Source organism: Saimiri boliviensis, chromosome X (assembly GCF_048565385.1).
Source record: "Saimiri boliviensis isolate mSaiBol1 chromosome X, mSaiBol1.pri, whole genome shotgun sequence".
Classification (NCBI taxonomy): domain Eukaryota; kingdom Metazoa; phylum Chordata; class Mammalia; order Primates; family Cebidae; genus Saimiri; species Saimiri boliviensis.
In genome coordinates, this window is record NC_133470.1 from 68,888,221 (window position 1) to 68,904,722 (window position 16,502).

At 35.5% G+C, this 16,502-nt stretch overlaps 1 long non-coding RNA gene across 1 annotated transcript in view; it reads right to left on the minus strand.

Annotated features, from left to right (window-relative positions):
* Positions 1 to 948: 948 nt before the first annotated feature.
* Positions 949 to 16,502, minus strand: part of LOC120366587 (uncharacterized) — a 79,203-nt gene continuing 63,649 nt past the window's right edge. Inside the window, exon 4 of the long non-coding RNA XR_005581204.2 lies at positions 949 to 1,192. This is a non-coding gene — a long non-coding RNA (uncharacterized LOC120366587). The remainder of the gene's footprint in view (positions 1,193 to 16,502) is intronic.

A 16,502-nucleotide genomic window follows, 5' to 3' on the forward strand; every position in this document is an offset into this window, starting at 1 on the left:
ATATTTTCCAGAAACTTAAAAAAATAAAAATAAATACATAAAATTTCACTCACCAAATAAAAACATTATTTATGAGACACATTTATAACAGGAACTCAACTTCCTTCTTCAAAATTAGCACACAGAACTACAACTGAATGCAAAAAATCTGTAACAGATTGAGAGCAGATTGTTGACTATCACATTTTTGAAAGACTGGTTGCTTACTAGTTGACCAAGCCTATCTACTTGAAGTAGCTGAGGCTAAAATGAAAATATTGCAATTAAAAACATTAAAAAAATTTTATTGTGGAACACTGAGTATCATCATGAAACTCTTCTAGATCCTGGAAGAGATTCTAAACAATTTAGAGAACAAAGAAGCAACATAATTGTTGCTTGACAGGAGAAGAAGTACTTTAGGACTAAACTGACAAGAGAGAAAATGCAGTTTGACAGATAAATTGACGTACATTGGTAACAATGCTTGATTTTGAATGTAACAAATACTTTGAAATAATATCTTCAAAAATTGAAACAATAACCAGAAAACATCTTTTTGTGAACTGCTGTGAAATAAAAGCTTCTTATAGTCTCCTCTTGCTTCTAAAGTGAAATAGCAATGAATGTTTCTTAAAATAGAGGGAGGTAGGTTATACTGGACTGATGCTGAACGTCAGAAAATTTATCTACCAGCTAATGAAAAAAATCATAAAAGTGTAAGTCAGTGAGAAAATGTGACTGACTTTCAAGAAATGGAAAAGCAAAACATCATGTTGACTGGACATGTTATACTTGAAAGATATTAAACCATCATTCACACAAATGAAATACCTTGCGTTTATTTGAATTATATAAATGTAACCACCCGATGGATTCACCTTGCCTGCTTCCTAGACAGAGCCAATTTATCAAGACAAGGGAATTACAACAGAGAAAGAGTAATTCACGCAGAGCCAGCTGTGCGGGAGATGAGAGTTTTATTGTTATTCAAATCAGTCTCACTGAGCATTGGATCAGAGTTTTTAAGGACAACTTGGTGGGTGAGGGGAAGTCAGCGAACCAGGAGTGCTGATTGGTTAGGTAGGAGATGAAATCTTAAGGAATTGATGCTGTCTTCTTGTGCTGAGTCATTTCCTGTGTTGGGGCCACAAGATCAGATGAGTCAGTTAATTGATCAGGGTGATGCTAGTCGATCCATCAAGTGCAGGGTCTGCAAAATATGTCAAGCACTGATGTAGGAGCAGTTTAGGGAGGGTCAGAACCTTGTACCCTCTAGCTCTATGACTCCTAAACCATAATTTCTAATCTTATGGCTAATTTGTTAGTCCTACAAAGGCATTCTAGTTCCCAGGCAAGAAGGAAGTTTGTTTTGGGAAAGAGCAGTTATCATCTTTGTTTTATACTATAAACTATAAACTACGTTTCTCCCAAAGTTAGTTCAGCCTACACCCAGGAATGAACAAGGATAGCGTAAAGGTTAGAAGCTCGATGGCATCGGTTAGGTTAGGTCTCTTTCATTGGCTCAGTCATAATTTGGCAAAGGCAGTTTCATAAGCATGTGGAAACAGCCCTTCTACTTCCTCACCTTGAGTCTTGAGCAAGTTACTTAACTTCCATGACTTACTCATATGTAGCATGGAGACAGTTGTGTCTGTTACATAAAGATAGATTAGAAAAGTAATTGAAATAAAATAGATGAAACATTTAGAATATATACTCACACAAAATAAGCACTTAATAAATTTAGCTATTTTATATAAATATGAATATGTATATTTTTTCCTTACCAGTTGGTTAAAAAAGAACAAGGATTAAGTTTATCTAATAGTACTTTCAAATCATTGGCTGTCTCAAGTAAGTTTGCTTCTAACTGAATTCCATAGGTTTAATTGGAGTGAAGCAATACCAGAGAGCCTATAGTAACTTTAAAGAAAAATGCCAACAAATTATTAATGGTATTAAACAAGTTGAAAAGGAATCACTTATTTCAAGAGCTCCTTTGTGCATCTTGGTTTATCTAGAGCTAAAACTTGAACCTGTTTTTTTTACTGATCACTGCTTTACCTTCTACGTTGGGGTTTATGTATGTTAGTTTTCTGGCCATTTTCAGGATGGATTTCCAGAGTATATCAGTTTAAGCTAAAAGTTAACAACTTATGGTTTTTATGCTCTGAGTGCCACATTACAAGATTTAAAGTTGTTTGTTTATCCTGGGTTAGCACTGGGCAAAACTGAGGATTAGACAATGCTGACTTATATCTTTAGATTACACCTCAGATTCCTAGTTTGGCATTCTTAACCTTCTGGCTTTTAACATGAGTCATTTTCTGGGAATTTTTCATTTTTAAAGGGTTCTACTGGAGGTGGAAGAATATCTGTCTTTACTGTAGCTTCAGAAAGGAGTGCATTGAGATGAATTGCTTTCACCCTTCCTCACGTCTTCAGTAGAGAATAATTTAAAAACACTTTAGTGTAAAGAAGTGACAAACCGTTGCTCATCCCATGTACAGTATTCTTCCCCCCAACTCTTTCTGCCCACCCACAGGAAATTAGAAAAATGTCTAAATATCTGAACCCTAAATGAATAATAGTAGGAAGAAAATCTGGCAGACCAGAATCCATTTTGTTGGATTGAAAGGTGCATTGAAATGTTCTTAAGGGACTTGGGAAGGATTTTTAGACAAGAGGATAAAAACACAATTTTGAAAGTGTAACAAATAGAATAAAACAGTAAAAATTTCCCTGAACATGAAATATTACTTTTATTAATAATACTATAGTACTTTACAGGCTGCAAGAGTTTTCTCCTTCTTAGCACCTACTTCTTAGTGAGTTGCTGCCAACAAATGATTATAATATGTCTGTGCAATTGTATTTAAGGAGGACAGATAAGACAAAGCAGACAAGTAGTTCTCAGCCCACAAAAGGACATAGAAATTGTCATTTATTTAGAAAAATAAGCATTTAGTAGTCTTGAAAATGTTATTGTATAAATTCTTGGAAAAATGGCATGTTTTACATGTCATGAAATAGAGTAAGGCACCATGAGTACCAGAAATCCTGATTTAATATTCAAGAATGTTAGTATGATCAATTTTTCTTTAAGTTAAATGCAAGTATTACTCTCACACATTCTTTTCTCTTCAGAATTATTACCTGTGCTATGAGCATGAAATGCTATGTGGAAGCTAACATTTCTCAGAAGTGCTATACTAATCAACAGTACTTTGTAAAAATGTGGAGCAGTGTTTTTTAGTGACATTCCTATCTTCAGCTTCCTTGGTGTTTCTAGCATTGGAAGTAACCATGAAAGGAATTGGCCTTACATTTGTTTCACTGTCATTTTTTGTCTTATTTGGAGAGCATTAGGTATGGTGAATATTGTTGTTTATGTAAAAACATGCCAGCTAAACTTAGGATAGTATCAGAAGCAAAAAAAATTAAAATTGCAATAGCAGACTCTGTTATATTTCCATTTACGTAGGAAGTGTGCAACAGTAAGGGGAAGAAAGTCTCTGGAGACAGGCTACCTAAATTCAAATCGTAGTTTCTTTTTTCAGCCTTACGGCTCTGAGTAAGTTACAGAATCACTCTACGTCTTAGATTCCTCAACTACAAAATGAGAGTGGTAATACTATCAGATTCTGCCAGCTATTGTGAGAATTACATGCATAAAATACAGACAGCTTAACACAGAGCCTGGTACATAGTAAGCTCAAGTAAACGTTAGGTGTGGTTTTTTTTCCTGCTACTGATACTATTGCCACGGCTTAAGCTGTTGCTGCTGCTACTGTGACTGCTGCTACCAATATTATACTATTCTAGCATAATAGAACAAATACAGATGCTCCTAGCACTACCACCACGAGTATCCAATACCACTATTATTGCTAAAATGAGAACTGAATGGTTCCTGTCATTCTTGTCTTTCTGAGGATTACATCTTCCCACCTCACCCTAGCTAAGAAGGAATAAAAATCACTACTGCCTTCAACACTGTTGCTCCAACTTCCCATCCTAACACATGCATGTATGCACCTTGATGACGTCTGCATGATTGCTGTTGAAGTACTGACTGTATCTTGGAGAACGCTGACCCCAGCAGGAAAACACACACTGTGTCGTTTGTTTAAACCCTGCCCGAGGCCAAGTGACATCTGATGCCCCAAAACCAAACCTGCTATGTGACTTTACAGTTGGCTGCAGCTAAACCCTCTTCTCATTCCAACCCTTACACTGAAAAAAATCCCATTCATAACGAGATGATATACACATATGTAGCACCTTTTTTATCCTGAAAGCATAACAGCTTCATTGCTAGTTAAACTGAGCTGTCTTTTTAATCTCACATTTTATAGGCTGCATAGGAATTCAGTTTATAGTTTATAATCTTTTCTTGACATTTATATTCTGCTTCCCTCCTCCTTCGCAAATGAACAGAGTCATTGCAGATTTTTCCTGGGAGACTAAGAAACTTACTGTAGCAATACTGAGAGGCACATTAGAAAAATTGCTTAGGGTTCTAAGAATGAATCATAAGGCAAGCCAGGGTATGCTTTATTATCCATTAACATGTATTTAGGTTGGCCATTTACAGTAAAACCACCAGCTGAATGTCATACAAGTTCCTAGAAGGCTGTATTTAGTTCATTCTGAGCCACTGGGAAATCTCAACAACGTTGTAAAATGTTCTTTTTTCTAAATATCTTTTAAAATAAAATTGGACAAAAAAATCTACTTTGTGTCTATATGCTATTATAGCTGACAGATAAGAAAAATGCCAGGGATAATTGAGGAGGTTTTTGTAAAAAATGTTAACCCTTAACAAGAGCAAGCTTTCAGGATAAAAAGATTCCTCCAAGTTTATAAAAAGGTTTGTGTGAAAATTTATGAGACATAACAGATCCTGTTTCCAATACAATTTTATTTCTAAATAGTAATGTGTAGATATTCACTGCCTCTGGCGTAAGGAGAGAAGAGGAAGAAATACCTCTGATAATATAGTCCATGGGGTATCTGCACCTTCAGAAACCTGACATCACAGTTTAGCTTAATGCTGTGCCTAGATATGGTGGTGGGAAGAGGTGAACTGGGTACAGGCCATATGAGCCCATGCTGTTTTTTCCCTTTGGACTTGAGCCATATTAAATGATATTTTTCCAATTCTATTAAATTAGAAAGGTATAGTCACTGGCACATCAAAATATTCTCAATCCTTTTGGTTTGAAGACCTGTATAGAATCAGTAATAAGCAAAAATAAAAAGTGAGCGTCCTGTCAATATTTGACTAGCTGAATCAATACCTACACCTAAGCTGACTAAATGCAATTTGATGAGATGTGTGATGGCTGACTTGCCTGTTTAGCCTAAATTGTAATTTGGTCCCAAATTATAATTGTCATTAGCTTTGAGTTCTGGTCATTTCAATATAGAATAAGGCTGATTAGAAATGTTCTGTCCAGTCATTTGTTGGTACAACTTGAATGTTCAGAAATGGAGGAGTACTTAAACTACTAAAAATAATAATATAAACACAATGATATTAGGCTCTGGAAGGTTTCTTTCCAAAGTGTTAACAACAGTGTTCTCCAGATGGGTGTGACTGTGGGTATTATGTTCTTCCATTGCATATTTGTTTTTTTCTCTGAGAGAGCCCTCTGCTTTCTTCTACTTTTGTAGTAACAAAGAAAAGAGAATTAAAAGAGCTAAGGAGACCAAATGAATTTTTTAAAGAAAATGTAAAAATCTGGAATTTAGGGTGAATTTAACTTACGTTTGTTTTAAGACAATTATGTCTGTTAGAAGAGTTTGACTATGTTTTCATATTTCGGCACCATGTCAAATACTTAAATTTAATTAAAATGGTTTTTTAAAATAGAAAAACAGACAAAAGTTCTTAATCATCCACAAAAAGCTGCAGGACTATACCCATGGCACCACAACTAGACACATATTCAAAGAAAGAAAATATGTAATTTTATTCCACCCAAATAAAATTTGGGCTAAATTGTTTTTTGGGCAGCTTACTTCAGTTGAAATTGTGTAAAGATCTCTATTTTCAAGCCGGTCATGGTGGCTTACGCCTGTAATCCCAGCACTTTGGGAGGCCAAGGTGGGCGGATCACCTGAGGTCAGGAGTTCAAGACCAGTCTGGCCAACATGGTGAAAAACCACGTCCCTATGAAAAATACAAAAATTGGCTGGGTGCACACATCTGTAATCCCAGCTACACAGGAGGCTGAGGCAGGAGAATCGTTTGAATGTGGGACATGGAGGTTGCAGTGAGCTGAGATGGCACCACTGCACTCCAGCCTGGGCAAGAGAATGAGACTCCATCTCAAAAAACACACACAAAAACAAAAACAAACAAACAAACAAACAAACCAACCAACCAAAAAACCTCTATTTTCAGTCTAGTTGTCAAGGGACCTTGCATTATTTTTCTGGTCTTTAAGTAAATCATCTGAATATTCACAATAAAATGTTCAAAATGTGATGCATATAGAAAGGAGAGAGAAAAGAAGTAGTGTATACCTTGAGTTGTATATAACTCGTGACTAAGGGTGAGATCTGTGGGACAATGATTTCACTGGTGCCCCTCAAATTATATTGGTACATGACCAAGTACTTCTAGCATGGTTAAGGCCAGGCTTTAAGATCATAGGCCATTGTGAGCAATAAAAAGCTTTAACAGAGACTTGAGTCTCAGAACTCTAGACCCTGGATGGCAAGAGAAAAATTACTTTTCTTCCAAGCTTTGTACTATCTGAAAGTCCTTCTTGTTAAAGTTGAAAACCAACACAGGTCACATTACTTAGCTTTTAGTTCACTAGCTTGGGTCATCTTAGTGGTATTTATAAGGCTGAAAAGAAATGTTACCTTTTGTTTGTGGAGATTGCTTTTGCAGAATATTCCAGGGAATCTACATGAGACTAAAGAAGGGAATTGCACTGTTTTCATTCTTTAAAAAAAAATCTGGTAACAGAGGCAAACTCTCCCTCTCTCACACTCTAAGGACTCACTTCCCTTTGCCTGACTCACAGTGTACGCTGAAGCCTCCCGCTTCCAAAGGTTCTGTAAATTCCTTCAGGTTTCCTGTTCAGTTACTGCATTGCTTCTTGGAAAAAAGTTTACAACATGAACCTTTACACACACTTTTGTCCTTCTAAGTGGCAAAGGTATGCTAACAATGCTTCTAATCCCCATTTTGGAAACAAAAAATACTTAGGGAAAAAATGATAACAATCAGAAGCAAAACTCAAAACACCACCAAAACAAAACACAGCTATTTGAATAAAACTCTCTGAAAGTAATTAGATGAATAAACGTTTAGGAGTTTAATTGGTTCAGGTTTTTAAATTATCACAAATCCTTAGAATTGCAATCTAGGTTAATGCAATTTATTACAACACATTTATAATACTTTTCTTTCTGTTGGTTAATTACTCAGCTCCTCTTCTTATTGGAAAATTTAGGCATTCTTGTGCTGACTTACTTCATGAACAAATATGATATGAATTGAATGATCAGAAAGGACCCATTTACTATAGCCTATAGGATACTGTGGGGAACAATTTGCTTCTCCCTTGTCTTCCTGCTTCCAGCCTTTTCCAGAAAGAAGCTCTTCATTGCAGCAAACACAGTTGTAATCCTCTTTACTGTTTTTGTACAGATAAACAAACTTTTAAAGTAGTGAAATTTAATATCTTCCACTTAGATGGAAACAAATGGGCTAACATTCTTTTTCAAGACCTTGAGATGGTGATAGCTTGGATTTAAGAGAGACAGTTATAGTATCAGAAATAGCTTCTTCCATAACTCAAACTGGACATTTACAAAAGCGGATACGGGATTTCCTTTTAAATCAATAGGAGAATAGGTGGTTGTGCCATTTACTCAAGTGGCTGACACCAATAACTTTACAACAAATAATACATTTTAGCTACTTAAAAAGATAAGGTTGGCATTGGGAGCAGAAGGGGTATAAATAAAATCCTTTTGGATTTTAATTGTAAGGCATTTATTCTCTTAGATTATTTCTTTGGCCTGTGCACATTGACACTTCTCTTGAATTGTCAGTTCCCTGCACTTCAGTTCTGAAAAGCTAGTTGAAAGAATCTTGGAAAAAATATCTAAAGATGTTGGGTAACTGAGTGAGATAATATTTGATATTTTGGCTGTAAATTTTAACGAGAATAATGGTGGGTATTTGTGTGTGTGTGTGTGTGTGTGTGTGTGTGTGTGTGTGCATTGTAGGGTAAGTCAAGTCAGGAGATTCGAGGCTGGCAGACTCAATTAAATTAAAGCAAAATAATTATGTCTCTAAAATGGATGATTTTTAGCTACTTAATTTTTTATTGGTTTGGGTTTTTTTTTTTTCTGATTAAGATTTGACGTATATTTTCTTTCGTTTTTAAAATGAATGAATTATGGCCAGGTGTGGTGGCTCAAGCCTGTAATCCCAGCCCTTTGGGAAACCGAGGTGGGTGGATCATGAGGTCAAGAGATCGAGACCATCCTGGTCAACATAGTGAAATCCCGTCTCTACTAAAAATACAAAAAATTAGCTGGTCATGGTGGCGCGTGCCTGTAATCCCAGCTACTCAGGAGGCTGAGGCAGGAGAATTGCCTGAACCCAGGAGGCGGAGGTTGCGGTGAGCCGAGATCGCGCCATTGCACTCCAGCAGCCTGGGTAACAAGAGTGAAACTTCGTCTCAAAAAAAAAAAAAAAAAAAAAAAAAAAAAAGAAAAAAAAAGAAAAGAAAAAGAAAATGAATGAATTATATTAAACCAGCCCAACATCCAATTTTTTAAAAATATAAACATTAACTGACTTTAATGTATGTCATTAAGTACAAAGTCATTTTGAAGTAATATTTTAATTTACAATTCTCACATCTTTTAAATTTTTATTGTCTGATAATTTATCAATAACACTCATATTCTTTAATTTTATATATTCTCCAAGTATTCAAGTGCATTTTACTCCCCAAAACTTCATTATTTTATGTTTACATTTCTCCAGTTGTTTCACATGAGGCTGTTATCCATTTTTAGATTTTGATCAGGCAGTTTTGGTGGGGCTTAGATGTTTTGGGTAGGTGGTGTGGGAGTTTTTGGATGATTGCAATCTAAGACTAATTGTACAATAAAGAATTTCTTGTGTCATTCCAACACCATCTAGTGGTTAAAATATTTACAGAAATTTTCTTTTTGTTTAAGACTTAAGACACACTGGCAAAAGGGTATAATATTGTATTCCATTTATTGGAGATTGATTGTCATGATGTGCTTCAGGCAGATTTACGCCTGGCCCACCATCAGTAGAACACGTCTTTGGAATTGTGTGTGTGTGTGTGTGTGTGTGTGTGTGTGTGTGAGAGAGAGAGAGAGAGAGAGAGAGAGAGAGAGAGAGATAGACAGAGGGAGATTCTGAAAATTAATCTTCTGAAATATTTTCTGTGATATAGCAGAGAACACTTTGTAATAATTTAGCCATTCCTGGTTCCCTTGGTTCTTCTTAAGGAAGAAAGAGGACTAGAGTTGAAATCAGACTTGGATTTTAATCACAACTTTATTTCTAACTAACTTTCTAACTTACATATGTCACCAATTATTCAGTATCCTTAGTTATAGAAAAAGTATACAGACCTGTATTTTAGGGTTGTTTTGTTATAAAGATTAAACAATAATATAAATTTTAAAGCAGTTTATGTCTATATGGTATTATTGTTACCATTATTGTGAATGAGTGTGTTCAGGAAATTTATCTTCACATTATATTAAATTATTTTCTACTTAACTACAGTCTAAATTCTGCCCTCACTGTTCCACCAAAATTATCTTTGCTTAAGTATCTACTGTCTTTCGTATTGTCAAATTAGGACACTTTCTTTTGTCCTAATATTATGCAACATGTCAGCAGAGTTTCATTAAGTGGATTACTTCCACTTTCTTGACATACCTTCTTTTTTGCTTTTCTTGTCATCATACCCTCCAAAAGTTTTCACTTCTCTGGACATTTTAAATCTTCTTTTCAAGCCAGTTCTTTTCTCCTGAGACTCCAAATATGACAGTTCTCCAGAATTAGATCCCAAACATTGGATTCTTACTATACTTTTTCATTAGGTGATATTTTCATTCTCACAGCTTCAAATGCAATGTAAATTATGATGACTTCCAAATGTCTATCTCTTGTCCATGAGTCTACTCTGAGGTCCATATGCATATATTCAACTACTGCAAAACAATTCTAATTGGAAGTTTCACAAGAACATCACAGTTAAAATATCTACAAAGGACAAATCTGATCTTCATTTGTCCTTTCCCTGTCTCAGTAAATGATAGCGACATCCATCCACTTAGGAGCCAAAAATGTAGCGTTCATCTTTCTTTTCTTTCTTATCACTCAGATTAATTCCTCTAGTTTCTAATATCAAAATACATCTTTAATACAAGTGTTTAATTTCTCAAAAGTTTCCATGCACAAAGAGATATATTAATAATATATTTTGACTTATGACAAACTAGAATCATTGCTCTACACATGGTTTGCTTGTTTATTTATTTACAATATACTTTTTGATTGTGGTAAGAATGCAATATGAGATCTACCCTATTAACACATTTTTAAGAGCACAGTAAAGTATTGTTAAGTATAGTCATAATTATGTACAGCTGAAGGACTTATCTCGCATAACTGAAACTTTATATATATGAAATAACAACTCCCATTTTCTTCTCAACCAAGCCCCTGACAATCACCACTCTACTCTCTCCTTCTAGAGTTTGACTATTTTACACTTCTCATATAAGTGGAATCATGAAGTATTTGTTCTTCTGTGACTGGCTAATTTTGCTAGCACAACATCCTCCAGCTTTATTCATGTTGTAACACATGGCCGGATTTCTTTATTTTTGAAGACTGAATAATACTCCAGCATATGTATATACCATATTTTCTTCATCTATTCATCCATCATTGGACATTTGGAATATTTCTATATGTTGGCTATTGTGAATTATTATGATTTTTTTTTTTTTTTTTGAGACAGAGTCTGGCTCTATCGCCAGGTGCGAGGCTGGAGTGCAGTGGCACCATCTCAGCTCACTGCAACCTCCGCCTCCCGAGTTCAAGCAGTTCTCCTGTCTCAGCCTCCTAAGTAGTTGGGACTACAGGTACATGCCACCATGCCCAGCTAATTTTTGTATTTTTAGTAGAGATGGGGTTTCACCATTTTGGCCAGGATGGTCTCGATCTCTTAACCTCATGATCCGCCCGCCTCAGCCTCCCAAAGTACTGGGATTACAGGCGTGAGCCACAGTTCCTGGCCTATTATAATTGTTAATGCAGTAATGAATATGGGAGTGTAGATATCTCCTTGGGATCCTGATTCCAGTTCTTTTAGATATATACCCAGAAGTGAGATTGCTGGATCATATGGTAGCTTTATTTTTTTTGGTGGTTGGGGGGAAATCTACATACTGCTTTCCATAGCAGCTACACCATTCTTACCACCAGTGTACAAGGGTTCCAATTTCTCCACATCCTCACCAGCACATATTAACTTTTGCTTTTTTGATAATAATCATATTACAGGTATGATGTGATATCTTATGTGGTTTTGATTTGCACTTATATGACGATTAGTGATGTTCAGCATCTTCTCATATACTCGATGGCTATTTGTATGTCTTTTTTAGAGAAATGTATGTTCAAGTTTTTGCCCATTTTAAAATCAAATTATTTATATTACCTGCAAAAAAGTAAATAAATAGGACTTAATTAAACTATAAAGTTTCTGAACAGCAAATAAAGTAATCAACAGAATAAACAGACAACCTACAGAATGGGAGAAAATATTTGCAACTTGTACATCTGACAAAGGACTAATATCCAGAATCTATAAGAAACTAACAATTCAACAAGTCAAAAACAAATAACCCCTTAAAAATGGGCAAAGGGCATGAACATTTTTCAAAAGAAGACATACAAATAGCCAACATATGAAAAAAAAATGTTCAACACTGCTAATTACCAGAGAATTGCAAATTAAAACCAAAATGAGATACCATGTTATCCCAGTCAGAATGGACATTATTAGTCTTACCATTATTTGAGGTGGAGTCTCGCTCTGCAGCCCAGGCTGGAGTACAGTGGCGCGATCTTGGCTCACTGCAACCTCCACCTCTGTGGTCCCGGGTCAAGCAATTCTCCTTCCTCAGCCTCCGAAGTAGCTGAGATTACAGGCACAGGCCACCATGCCCAGCTAATTTTTGTACTTTTAGTAGAGATGGGATTTCACCCTGTTGGCCAGTCTGGTCTTGAACTCCTGTCATAGTGATCTGCCCGCCTCGGCCTCCCAAAGTACTGAAATTACAGGGGTGAGCCACTGCGCCTGGCACAGAATGGACACTATTAAAATGTCAAAAAACAGTAAATGTTGACAGGGATATAGTGAAAAGGTAACACTTATACACTGTTGGTGGGAATGTAAATTAATACAATGTCTATGAAAACCAGTATGGAGATTTCTCAGAGAACTAAAAGTAGATCTGCCATTCAACTCAGCAATCCCATTACTAGATATCTACCCAAAGGATAGGAAGTCATTATGTCAAAAAGATGCCTGCACTCTTATGTTTGTTGCAGCACAATTTAAAATTGCAAGGATGTGGAATAAACCTAAGTGCCCAACAATTGTTCAGTGAATAAAGAAAATGTAGTACATATACACCACGGAATACTATTCAGCCATAAAAACCATAAATCATATCATTTGCAGCAACTGGAAGTCATTATCCTAAGTGAAATGAATCAGCAATGAAAACTGAATACGGCACATTCTCACTTACAAGTAGGAGCTAAGCAATGGTTACAGTAGGGACAGGCAGAGTGATATGGTGGACATTGGAGACACAGAAGAGGTGTGTTTGGAGGGGGGTGAGAGATGAAAAATTACCTATTGGATAAAATGTGCACTATTTGGATTATGGATACACTAAAAGCCCAGACTTGACCACTACATAATTCATCCATAAAACCAAAAACCACTTGTACTCCTAGAGCTTTTGAAATGACATTTAAAAAATTACTTTTTGTCATTGATTTGTAGAAGTTGTTTATACGGTTTGAATAATAACACTTTCTTAGATTATGCAGTTTGCAAATACTTTCTTCTATTCTGTAGTTGCCTTTTGACTCTGTTGATTATTTCCTTTGATGTACAGAAGCTTTTTATATTTATGTAATCCCACTTGTCTATTTTTTTGCTTCTGTTGCTTTGCTTGTGCTTTTGGTATCATATCCAAGAAAGCATTACCAAGACAATTGCCATGAAGTTTTCCCCTATATTTTCTTCTAAAGATTTTATAGATTCAGATTTTAGACATTTAAATCTTTCATTTATTTTCAGTTGATTTTTGATTTTTGTGTAGGTGTGCGATAAAGGTCCAATTTTATTTATTTGCTTGTGGATATCTAGTTTTCGCAGCACCATATGTTGAAGAGACTGTCCTATCCTCATTTTGTATTCTTGGCATCCTTTGTGAAGATTATTTGACCATATATATGTGGTTTTATTTCTGGGTTCCTTGTTCTGTTCCATTGCTCTATATGTCTGCATTTATGCCAGTATCACATGTTATTGCACCTGAGAAGTGAACATAATACCCAATACGTCGTTTTTTGACTCACAGCTCCCTCTTTTCCTCATATACCACAGTGTCTATTGCTCCAATGTTTATGACCATATTTATTCAGTTTATCCCTCACTTATAAATCAGAAAGTGAGATGTTTGATTCTATGTTTCTGTGTTAATTTGCTTGAGATTATGGCCTGCAGCTCCATCCATGTTGCTGCAAAGACATTTATTTATTCTTTTTGTGGCTGCATGGTATTCCATGGTGTATATGTACTACACTTTCTTTATCCATCCACCATTGATGGACATCTATGGTGATTCCATTTCTTTGCTACTGTAAATAGCATGGAGGTGAACATATGAGTGCATATGTATTTTTGGTAAAATGATTTCTTTTCTTTGGAGCATATACACAGTAATGGGATTGCTGGGTCAAATATTGGCTCTTTTTTCTTTCTTTTTTTTTTTTTTGGAGTCTTGCTCCGTCACCAGGCTGGAGTGCAGTGACACAATCTCATCTCACTGCAACCTCCGCCTCCCAGATTCAAGTGATTCCCCTGCCTCAGCCTGCCGAGTAGCTGGGACTACAGGCATGTGCCACCACACCTGGCTAATTTTTTGTATTTTAGTAGAGACGAGGTTTCACTATGTTGGCCAGGATGGTCTCAATCTTCTGACCTCGTGATCCACCCACCTCGGTCTCCCAAAGTGCTGGGATTACAGGCACGAGCCACTGCGCTCAGCCAGCTCTTTTTTAAGTTATTTGTGAAGTCTTGAAACTGCTTTATACAGTGGCTGAACTAATTTACATTCCCATCAACAGTATTTAACCATTCGCTTTCTCCTCAATCACACCAGCAGCTAATGTTTTTTGAATTTTTAATAATAGCCTTTCTGACTGGTGAGATGGTATTGCACAGTGGTTTTGATTTACATTTCTCTTATGATTAGTGATGATGAACATTTATTTTTCATATGTTTTGTGGCTACTCGTATGTCTTTAGATAAATATTTGTTCATGTCCTTTGTTCATTTTTAATGGAGTTATTTCTTTTTTGCTTGTTGATTTGTTTAAATAGCTTATAGATTCTGAATATTGGTTTAATTAGGTCCCATCTATCAATTTTTGTTTGTGTTGCTATTGTTTTTGGAGACTTAGCCAAAAGTTCTTTGCCAAGGCCAATGTTGATAAAGGTATTTCCTAACTGTTTTCCTAAGATGTTTATAGTTTGGTTCTTATGTCTAAATATTTAATCTATCTTGATTTAGTTTCTGTATATGGTGAAGGGTATAGGTCTAGTTTCAATCTCCTGCATATGGGTACCCAGTTAATCCAGTACCATTTATTGACTAGGAACTCTTTTTCCTATTACTTGTTTCTGTCAGCCTTGTTGAAGATCAGATAGTTGTAGGTGTGTTGCCTCATTTCTGAGTTTTCTATGTAATATCTTTTGAAATCAGGACTATGATGCCTCCAGTTTTGTCAGTTCTCATGATAGCTTTGGCTATTTGGAGTCTTTTGGGATTCCACAGGAATTTGAAGATTGATTTTTTTATTTCTGTGAAAATATAACATATGTACTTTGATAGGTTTTGCATTGAATCCATAGATTGCTTTGGGGTAGTCTGGATGTTATAACATTTTTAAGACTTCCAGTTTATCAGAAAACTTTTTTCACTGATTTGTGCATTCTTTTATTTCTTTAATCAATGTTACATAGTTTTAAGTCTCAAATAATATATAACCTTCTCAGAGAAGCTTTCCCAGACCATTATATATAAGTAAATTTCCACCTGCTTGCTTTTCTGTATCATTTTACCCCAGGTTGTTTATTCCCTTCATAGCTTGTATCATTCCATCTATTTATCTATCTATCCCTCTTTCTATATGTTATTTTACCTATTTTCTTCTCCACTTGTGTGATGTCTATTCCCACTACTAAGCTGTAAATTCCATGAATATAGGCCATATACATGGCTTATTCACCACCGTATACTCAGTGTCTAATACAATGTCTAGCTTCCATAAAATGTGTAATGAACATATAATGTGTTATATATGATATGTAGATATATATTAAACTGTGGCCTTGATATCATGAATACTTAATTTAACTAGATATGCTAATTACCACATAGATTTGATCATATGGAATAAAATTTTGTCTCTTGACACCATTTTTACTTCATCAAATGGAGAGCATATAATAGTACCAAATGCATAAAGTGAATTGTATGAGATGTCATTGAGTCTTGTTGGTTTGACATCTTTGTGTTTAGAAGCATTAATTTTGACCTATCCCTGGTAGACTGAGTGAAATGAATTAGGGAAGTAAAGATGGAAAGTAATGTGAATTGGTTAAAAAATGGAACTATAGAGTCAGCCTTTTAAAAGACCAGGTCATTAGCAGACCTCCTTACACTGGGAAGCTTTTTGTCCATGATAAGCATGGTTAAAAGGATTTGCTTCTATCACATGAAAGCATTGTATGATAATTTTTCAAATGTCAGAATGAATTTAGAAAAATCTCACAGCTCAAATGTCATCTAAAAAGCAAGAATTATACAAAATTACTTATGGAAACAAAGTGAACAGGATGATCCCCTTACTGGGCAATTCAAGTGCATTGCATTTGAAAGACAAAGCTCTTGGGGCACGGTGCTCTTTTGGCGCATTTAAAGAAAAAAAAAGTGGAGGCACAGTAACACATTTCTGTCATTTCAGAGAATTGAAGAGCTGATGAAGGGCTAGGTCACCCTTAGTTTCTTTTTAAGTTTCAAACTTAACAATGAAAGCCATTAACTGCTTCCTTCCACGTTTCTGAAACAAATTGAAAATAGCAACTTTATAAGGATGCATTATCAAAATGTTTGGA